This window comes from Drosophila grimshawi, unplaced genomic scaffold (genome assembly GCF_018153295.1).
Source record: "Drosophila grimshawi isolate 15287-2541.00 unplaced genomic scaffold, ASM1815329v1 contig_848, whole genome shotgun sequence".
Lineage (NCBI taxonomy): Eukaryota > Metazoa > Arthropoda > Insecta > Diptera > Drosophilidae > Drosophila > Drosophila grimshawi.
In genome coordinates this window covers 1,489,740-1,499,837 of record NW_025063692.1, presented here as the reverse complement: position 1 = coordinate 1,499,837, position 10,098 = coordinate 1,489,740, and the positions used below count along the sequence as shown (strand labels likewise).

General features: G+C 40.6%; 1 non-coding gene across 1 annotated transcript; it reads left to right on the top strand.

Moving 5' to 3' along the window:
• The first annotated feature begins 592 nt into the window (after nt 1–592).
• Trnas-cga lies at nt 593–674 on the top strand. Its single transcript has one exon. It is a non-coding gene; the product is annotated as a tRNA-Ser (tRNA).
• Nucleotides 675–10,098: the final 9,424 nt, after the last annotated feature.

Sequence of the window (10,098 nt, the reverse complement as noted above, 5' to 3'; positions counted from 1 at the left end):
CAAACAACCAACAAAAAAAAATGAAGAAAAACAGAAAAAATACCGAAAAAGTTAAGTATAGAAAAGAAATACCCAAACATAAAAGTGGAGGACGCAACTTTTCGCTGGGGTTGCCACTGACAGGGAAGTGGGTGCCAAGGTAGTAGGCGGGGCAGTGGGGTGGGGGTGGTGTTATGTTAGTGTAGCGACGTCGTCGTCGTCTGCGTGGGCGAACAACATTATATTTGATGTGTTGTTGCTGTTGTTGTTGCTGTTGTTGTTGCTGTTGTTGTTGCTGTTGTTGCTGTGGCAGAAAGTCAACGCAACGTTTCAGGCTTGTGCAATTTATAAAATAATCATGACCTAACACAATAAGCTGTAAATAACTCCCCCCTCGCCCTCCCCTCCCCCATTCCACTACCACCCTCAACAGCACCTTATATCTGCCACTAAATATGTGTTTGTGTTTGTGTGTGTGCAGTTTGAGATACATTAGGCCCGTGTGCTATAAATAGCACAGTTGAGAGTTGTCAACACACACACACAGACACACACACACACAGATACAGGCAGGCAACTGATAAGGCTCTTTTGGCAGCACTGCTGGGCGTAGGCAGTCGTGGCCGAGTGGTTAAGGCGTCTGACTCGAAATCAGATTCCCTCTGGGAGCGTAGGTTCGAATCCTACCGGCTGCGGTCAATGAAATGTGAACTCCTCATTTAATTTTTGACAATTTTTTGAATTTATAATCTTAATAATGTGACTTGTGAGTGATTGGAATGATTGGAAAATAATAAGGCACCTTCTGCAGACAAAGTCAATTTGCCTATCGGCATAAACCCAGCTAGTTTCAAGATGCAGCTTCAGCTTTAGACAGTTATTAAAGAGTATTCTGCAATCATCACTCAGAATATTATTTTTTTTACCTATGTTTGTTTTTGTAGAAGTTTACATGCAGAGACTGCAAAAGCATTTCAATTACAAATTACCATCAAATTTGATGTGCGTAAATGCAGAGAGAACTGAGTCGTGTCTGGAGTTAGCTAGAAGGTTTCATCAAATAAAACACCAACAATTATAATCATAAAAATATAAATAGGCGAATAGATATCATTCAGTTAAATTACTGAATAGCTCGCTCTTCTCGCTCTGTAGTTAAAGTTGTCAAGTTCTGTGCAGTTGAAAATAGTACGCAAATATATTTATGGTAGCCGCGTGTCACATAATCAAACTTGGCAATCGCTGCGGCGGCATCAAGCGCACTTTTCTTGCGACTTGCGACAGCGACAACGAGACCAGAGGCCGGCGACCAGAGACCAGAGACCGGAGACCGGAGACCAAAGAGATCCCAGCAGACCACAGACCAAAGAGAACAACTGAAAAAAATTAAATAATACAAAATAAAACCAAACAAAACTCGAAGACGTCGACCACCAACGACATGCAAATGTAACTGTGACTGCGAGCTGTTAGTGTGTGTGTGTGTGTGTGTGTATATGTATATATATATATATGTGTCGCTTGGCTGATCATTGTTAAGATCAACGACGCTGGCCATGAATGGGAAACCGAAGCTGAAGCTGAAGTCCGAAAGGCGGCGCGGCGCATGAATAAAGCAGTCAGTTAGTCAGTTGGTAATGCATTTTGTGCTCTCGTACTCCTGCTGCCAGCTAAACAATAACAACAGCAACAACAGCAACAACAGCAGCAACAATAACAACAATCTACTTGGCTGCACTTAATTTCAGCGCTTAACAGACAATTAAAATCCAATTAATTCTGACGTTTATTATGCTAAGCCGCCTGTGTGTAGACGGTGTAGATGTAAACGTGGCTGTAAACGTCGCTGTAACTGTTGCAGTGGCAGTAACTGTGGCCGCACTTGTGCCCAGTTGTGCCGGTGCCGGTGTCGGTGTCGGTACCGATGCCAATGCTGATGACGATGCCGATGCCAGTGCCAGTGCCAGTGCCAGTGCCAGTGCCGTTCCCCAGTGCTTGTGTTGGACCCTTGGACCGTAGGACACCCTGGTTCACATAAATTCATGGGGCTAGCATCGAACACCAACAACAACAACAACAAAAACAAACTGCAAAAGTTGGCCAGCAAAAGTTGCAGCAGCAACATGTTGCTAGCAGACAGACAGACAGACAGACAGACATACAGCAGCAGCAGCAGTTCATTTGCAGCCTTGGCAGATAGATTTGTTTTAATAGCTGCAACAAGTTATGCGATAGATTTCATTTGTGCCACGCTGGTTGAGGAACGTTGGCAACGTTTGCAAAACTGATGTTGCCAGCAGATTGCTGCTCAACATGTCAGCGGCAATTGAAGTTCATGTTGATACAATTAGTCCGCGGGGGCAAGAGCCCCTTTATCTACGCTACATATACCGTATGTGCCACATGTGCAGCATCTGCAACATTGTGTTGATCGTTAACAAGAGCTATGTTAAGCTGCTGTTCTTGATTTATGGACGAGTTATGGAACAGATACCAAATTACTAAGCAACCAAACAAGCTAATAATAATAATAATAATAATAATAATAATAATAATAATAATAATAATAATAATAATAATATTAATAATAAAAATAATACTTTAGAAATGGTTGCTGAATATACATTTTAATCCGAGCTGTATTCAATTATTTTAAAAGTATAAATTTATTATTCAATATTCAAGTTCAGCTCAAATCCGGATTACCATCAACTATCAGCAAATAAGTTCAAATATATAGCCTATATATACTCTATATATATATATATAATATAAGAATAAATTGGGAATTATTCCAGTCTAGACTCTCGAGTCGACTGCAATTGAGATACTTGTTGCCAGCAACATGTTGCAAGTGACAAATTTTTGGAATACGTTCAATGAACTTGCAGCAGTTCGTTGCCTGTGAGTGTGTGTGTGTGTGTGTGCACACGCTGCGTATACGCAATAGCCACGCATCAGCTGTTTCGCAAAGGACACCATTTGATTTACGCCGAAGTGAGCCCGCGCTGGCGTTGAGTTCAATGCACTCGCATTGCAGTCAGGCTGGCAGAAAGGCACTCAGAAAGGCAGCCAGGCAGGCAGGCAGGCAAGCAGCCTGTCAGTTGCTTGCCGGCGTCCTGTAGGGATAATCCAGTGGCAGGACACGCACACGTGCCTGACTCCGCCACTCGGGCTAAGCAGCGGGCCATTGGCTTTTTGGGCTTCGTAGGGCTTCGTGCATTTCTTGTTGCTGTTGTTTGCTTTTTCGGCTGTCGGCATCGTTTGTGTTTCGGGTGTCAATGTCCTGCGTGCGGCTGTTGCTGCTGCCGTTTGCTGTTGCTGTTGTTGTTGTCCTGCTGCAGGCAGCAAATTTCAATTCGCGTTGCGTTACGCTGCTGCTCGTCGCCGTCGCCGTCGCAGTCGTCACATTTTATTAGCCTGTTTGCTGCAGGACATTGAACGTCTGTGCAGCAGGCCTGCTCTGCTCCTTGCCTTCGTCCTTTGTGTAGCAATAAATAACAGACACTAACACACACACACACACACACACAGCTAGTGTGCAATTTTCGGGTTAGGTGTAGGTGCATTGAACTGTGCTCCTCCTGCTTTTTTTTGTTGTTGTTGCTTGGCTTGGGTCAAACAATGGGCATATTCTTGACGTCGCCGCCTGCACCGTTATGTTTCATTGTGGGCCGCCTTAGCGGATTAAGGCGCGTGTCATTGTCATTAACATTGCCATACAGGGTAAGCGAGAGAGAGAGAGAGAGAGAGAGAGAGAGAGAGATCGAATAAGAAGCGGCTAAAAAAGTGTTGGGCAGCTGCTGTAACCCTCTAACGGGAACACTTAACCCTATGCACATTTCTCGTCGCGGTGGGGGCGGCCCTAATGATGATGAAGCGACAGCGGCAGCGGCCCAAATGCGACAACAACAAAAACAGCAACAACAGCAACAGCAACAACAGCAACAACAAGAAGAAGAAGAAGCGTAACAAACAACTGCCATCATTGTCAGAGTTCTTCTGTGCCGTCGTCTCCTTGATGTGTCCTTCAGGAGCTCTCTGGCGCATGACTTTTCGCTGCCTCACCAAAAACTTGCAACTTGTCACAAAACTTTGCCACACTTTTTTTTTTCCACCATATTTTTGTACCCATTTTTTGTTGTTGTTGTTGTTGCAGTTGCAGTTGCCGTTGCTGCCAGGCATCGCACATCCGAGCTTGTCTATTGGGCTATGTCCTTGCAGTGGGCATGCCGCATTCGGCTGCAAGTTGGTTACACCACATAGATGAGGCATAAGCTGCACGGCATCCGCTAATCAGCTTCATATCAACAATTTCATGGTCATTTTCAAGGAGCGGAAATTAAATCCCTTCTACAATTGATGCCTGTTTGGAATCTTATGTTGCAAATATATTTATATAAATATTTTTATATTTTTTATATTTGTTCCGCTTTTATTTTTATTCTATTTTCTGAACATGTTGCAGTAATTTCTAAAAGTTTTATTTTACATAATTAATTTTTAAGATATATATAAATATGATTCTTGAGATATATTTACAAATTTTATTTAAGACTGCGAATATGGCATTAAGCATATTGCAACTTCGGCTTGCCAGGTATATTTTTTGGATTTTGTTTTTGTATTTTTGATGGCCTTTTGGGTGAGGCTAGGAATTGTTGTTTGGGTATTTGAATGGCACCTAAAATGCCTTTGGGGTATTTAGATAAAAAATGCATGTAGCCAAAGCAATACTAGAATGCATAAGTTAATGCAAGTGAGAAAAGGACAAAGCGTATTCAGAGAAAGAGACGGAGACAGTGAGATTGAGAGAGAGAGAGAGAGTGGGCTATGCTGCACTTGAGAGCTTGGAGAAAATCACACGACGCACATAAAATGTGAGACAACAATTGTAATAGAATTTACAAGTGATGGCGAAATAGTTGAACATTTTGCCTATATACTATGTTTGTCGCAGTTAGCAGAGTATATTGGTTCGTCTCGCCGAATCTACTAAAATGAGTGCTAAATATTTGAAGCTCGCATTAGAAATTTGTAGATCGGCCCGTGTCGGTAGAGGTCATCGATAACATCGGCAATCGATAATCGATCATCGATAATATCGATAAGTTCAAATCGCTAAGAACACACAAATTTTCCATTGTTTCATGACATTTCGTGACATTTCTTGGTCACCAATCTAAATTAATAAAGAAAAAGAAAATTATTTCCTTTCACGCTTACTTGCTTAACCCTGCATGCATCCCCCACACATTTCGACATCTAAAGTCACAAAATTTAGAAAACAACATTTAAAAGTTGTTTTTTATTATTTATTCTTTGTGCTTGATAGTAAAGAAAGAAACAAACAATTGTTATTCAAGGCATAAAAGGACGTCTCATATGGAATACGCATATTGCTGCAGTCGATTTGAGAATGTTCAAATCCAAACAAAGGCGATTTGCAGTGGCTAAGTTCGAGCTCAAGAACATGCCGCTGCCTCCCCTCAAAAGCCTCGCACAATTCTTGTATATCAGATATATATATATATATATATGATATATGTATTTAGCATGAACTCAGTCCGAAGAATGTCGCCGCTGAGCTAATCTGCTGAAATTTTTTGCGATTTTTCAAAAGAAAGTAACAGCCAGCAGTCAGACCGTCAGTCAGCCTGCCAGCCAGTAAGCCCCGTCAGCTAACTGGCCAAGGGGGTGGGCGGGATTGGTAAACTTTGATGCTGAACGCTTGAATTTTCCTTTTCAGCAGCTTAAAAGCACTGCAGCAGGATGACAAAGCAACGTAGAAATAGTAAAATAATAAAGCGGCTTGCCGACGATGAAAGATACATTTGTAGCGCGCAGATACTCAACTCAACGCTAACTGTACTTGTATGTCGCAGGAGTAGCACGCAAATACGAGTGTCCTCTGCACATAAGTACGTACACTGAGCCAAACTCAATCCACTGACAAATTGAAGAGTGCAGCTGTGAATCTATCTGAAATGCAAGCAATATTTTTACTTCATTTCTTAAATTTGATTTGCCAATAATTTGATTTATTTTGGTAAATATGCAAGACATTTTTACAGATTGCCACTATCAAGTTGTATTTATTCTCGATTAGAAAGATGTTTCTTTAATTGCTATCGCTAATCGATTTTTATCGAAATTTGGCAAAAGAATGTAGGTTAAGATCAAATTAAATAATGTTTGTCTGTTTATGGAGACGTCTTTGGATCGCAGTCTCTGAATTCAGCTTATTTATAAAGACGGACAGACAGACAGCCAGACAGGCTAATAAACGGACATGTTATTGATGCTGATCAAGAATATATATAGTTTATGGGGCGAGGAAATGTTTGCTTCTTTAAATCGAATTATTCTGAATTCGAATTATTAACTGATTGTAAATGGGAAACACTTGTTAATTGTGCTCAGCTCGAGCTTTATTCATTTCGAATCGTGGAGTTTTTCTTGCTGTGCATTCTTGAATTTGTAGTGGATACTTTTGGCTTAAGCATTGCTTTGTTGCTGTTTCATCTTTTTGTTAGCTTCTCCGTTTTTTATGCAGTGTTGTGTACTTTTGTTGACTCGCAAAGATGCCGTCACATTGGCATTGTCAACGCTTTGGGAGTCGCTCATAATCCGTTATTAATTGCCCGGCGACATGTTAGGAAGGAGCGCAGTCAAGCTCAAGAGACTCAACTGCGGCACATATGTGTGTATCTGTGTGTGTGTGTGTGTGCATGTGTGTGTGTGTGGATGTATCTAGTGATAATAGCTGTACGTGTTGCAAGTGTTTCTATCTATGCTTTAAGCTGTGCGTGTGTTGGTCAAATGCACATTTCTCTCTCTCTCTCTCTCTCTCTCTCTTTGTTTGCCTCACTCTTTGTCAATGCATCTGTATCTGTATCTGTGTGTGTGTGCGTGTGTGTATGTGTGTTGGCTTTGCGCACTGTGCCCTGTATTTGTATAATTTATTTACTAAAGACACGCAAAATTATTTTATGCAAATGATTTTTTGTCCGCCAAGTTTTCTTTTCAACATTCAACGTTGACTCAGCAGACCCTCAACTTATATCGCTAATGCTAAACCTACCCCTAAAACCTTAACCCCTACCCCTAACCCCGTAGCCCGAACAGTTACCTACGCCCATGGCATGCCCTTTGTGGGCGTGACCGTTTTGCGGGCGTTTAACTTTTCACTCAGCTTTATGAAGTGGTCATGCAAACTATTCCGCACACACACACAGACACACCCACACACACACACACACACACACCCACACACACACACACACACAATCGGCCATTGATACTATATGTTTGTTATGGATGTTTCCAAGTCTATCTATGTTTGTGCTTGGCAATGGCGTTTAGCTTCCTTTATTGTCCTACCTGGCCTTTAAAACGAGTATATCAACACACTATTCCAGGGATAGGAATACATATGCACACACATACATACACACAAACACGCAGACATATGTACAGATATATGTGCATTTGGAATGCAATGTTTTCTGTGCGTAAATTAATTTAATTGCTTGTGTTTTTTTTAATATTTTTATCAACTCGGAGTTTGAACAATGACTTCTGTCTGAGTTGTCACAGCTTTGTCTAATGTTTTGTGTGTTGAAAATGATTTTCGTCTTCACTTAAGTCTATCTAGACTATCTAGTGTACCAAATTTATCTGAATATTTACCCCTCATTCATAAAAACACATTTCAGTTGACCTTTTTGAAAATTCTAATAAATTTCAAAAGATATTTTTATGATATATTAAAATATGTAAAAATAGTGTTTTATATATTTTCATGATATATTAAAATATCTAAAAATAGTGCTTTTTTTTACCAACTCAGTGCTAGAATAAAGATAAATTATTTTTTTAACTTAAGACTTCTAAAAACCAAATAAGTTAAGTGTTTGTTTCGCTTACAATGACTAATAGATTTGTTACACATGGGATATTTATATATTTATATATAATAATGATCTCTTCGTGTTTTAAAGAACTTTGTTTTTTTTTTGGGGTGGGCGTGTTGCATTTATAAATCGCTGCCTGGCTCTGATTTTCTTCATGTTGTGCCACTTCTGAGCAATTTGTTGTCCACATTTGTCAAACAGCGATTTGGCAATGTGTGGCGACTCAAATTGGAGCCAATTTCCAGGTATCTGGAGAGCGGTACTCAGTTCATTGCCCAAATAAAACACAATCGCGGAGAACCGTTGTAAACCTGAGCGGCGTTCAAAATTTCAACACCTTTTTCTACTCTTTCTTTCCATGCTGAAACGCGGGGCGAAAATTTATTGCGGTGCCAAACTGAAAATTGCAAAACGATTTCGACAAAAAAAAAAACAGAAAACAAAAAAAAATATATTAAATGCAACTTAAATGAAACAAATAAAAAAGAAAACAACAACAACGACAACCATTCGAGGAGATGACACCAAACGGCAAACAGGTCAACAAAAAAAAGAAAAAAGAAAAAAAGAAAAAAAGATTCGAAAATGCGACGCTTCGTGTGAATTTTTGTGTGTGACTCTATCGGAGTGTATCTGAGTGGTATCTATTAGATACAGATACACGCCGCTCGCATAAATTTCTTTATTTTTATATTGTTTGTCGTTTTGCGTTGCTTTTGGCCGCATGCGTCACAGCTGGCGAATTTGCTGGCTGGCCACATAATTTAACATTCGATTTCCTCAATTAGCGACAGGAGCCACGCACAGCTGTTGTTGCTTCTTGGCCAATCCAAGCGATCCAAGTGCGAATGTTGTTGCCGTGTGTATCTACGAGATGCGCAAGTCAATTAATCAACAAGCACGTGGGGGCGGGGGCGGCGGCGGTGCTGTTGTAGCTGAAGGAGGAGGCGACGGCGACGGCGAAGCGCGTTTAAAGATCGAATTTGGGTCAAAGTATTTTTCGCACTGATCTCTCGGCGCGGTCGTTAGCCGAGGCCGCTTTTTGGCTCGCCAAATTCCCGATTGCCTCCCCAACAACCCCACCCCCCTACCCCCTCCCCCCTCTCTCGCTCTTGCTTACAGAATTGTTTAGCCAAGAGATACTCGCCGCTCTAACAATGCCCATTTAGCGCTGTTTTGCAAATTTTACATTTTATGCGTTGCTCTGATTTCTGTCGTTTGATTTTTTGATTTTTTGTTTTCTGTTTTTTTTTTGTTTTTGGTTTTTTGCACAAGTTTGTCGTTGTCGACTTTTTTTTCGCTGTCTATCAGTCACTTTGCATCTCAGCGGCGCTTTGGCGCTTGTCTTGTTTTATATGATTTTTTTGTTTGAGTTGTTTGTTTGTGTGGGGTCAATGCGCCAATTGTAGCATCTGTGGCCAAATGTATCTCAGCGTTACAGATTATTATATAAATTTCGGTCGAAGTACCCCCCAAACTGGCCCGCGGCGCACCCGAGCTGGCCCAATGATTAATCTAATGGCCAGCCAAAATGAAAGAAAGTCCATTGGCTGTGGTGGGCCACCCGTGGCTCTGTGAACCGCCAGCCAAAGGCCCATCGTAAGCGCGTTTAAAATTCAATCAATTTAAGGTTAATTACAAAATGTTTCGCAATATTTTGTAGCCAGAATTCGCATAGGCAATTCGGTTAGATGAAAGCCACAAAAAAAAGTGGGAAAATATAAAAACACCACTCAAATTAACATCAATAATTGTATCACAATGTAAACAAAACTATAATAATAATATAAAAACAACGAACGGCCATCTTAGGTCGATTATATACTCTTACTCAAAAATATAACTATTTGATAAAATCGGCCGATGTTGATAGTTTTTTGTCGAAATGATATGAGCATGACTGATGAGTTAGGTTGGTAAATAAAATGGGGTTTTCATGCAAGAACTTATCGGTCTACCGATCGTTCCTATGGCAGCTATATCTCAATGATACCTGCAGCAAAAACAAGATCATTTTCAGATTAAGGATCTGATTAGCATAGAAAAAGACAGACGGACATGGCTAGATCAAGTCAGCTTTTGTTGCTGCTGCTGATCAATAATATATTTATATACTTTATGGGGTCAGAGGTGCTTCGCTCTGCCTGTTAAAAAAAATGAATATTTCAAAAATAAATTGAAAAAAAAGCAATTTTAGATATTG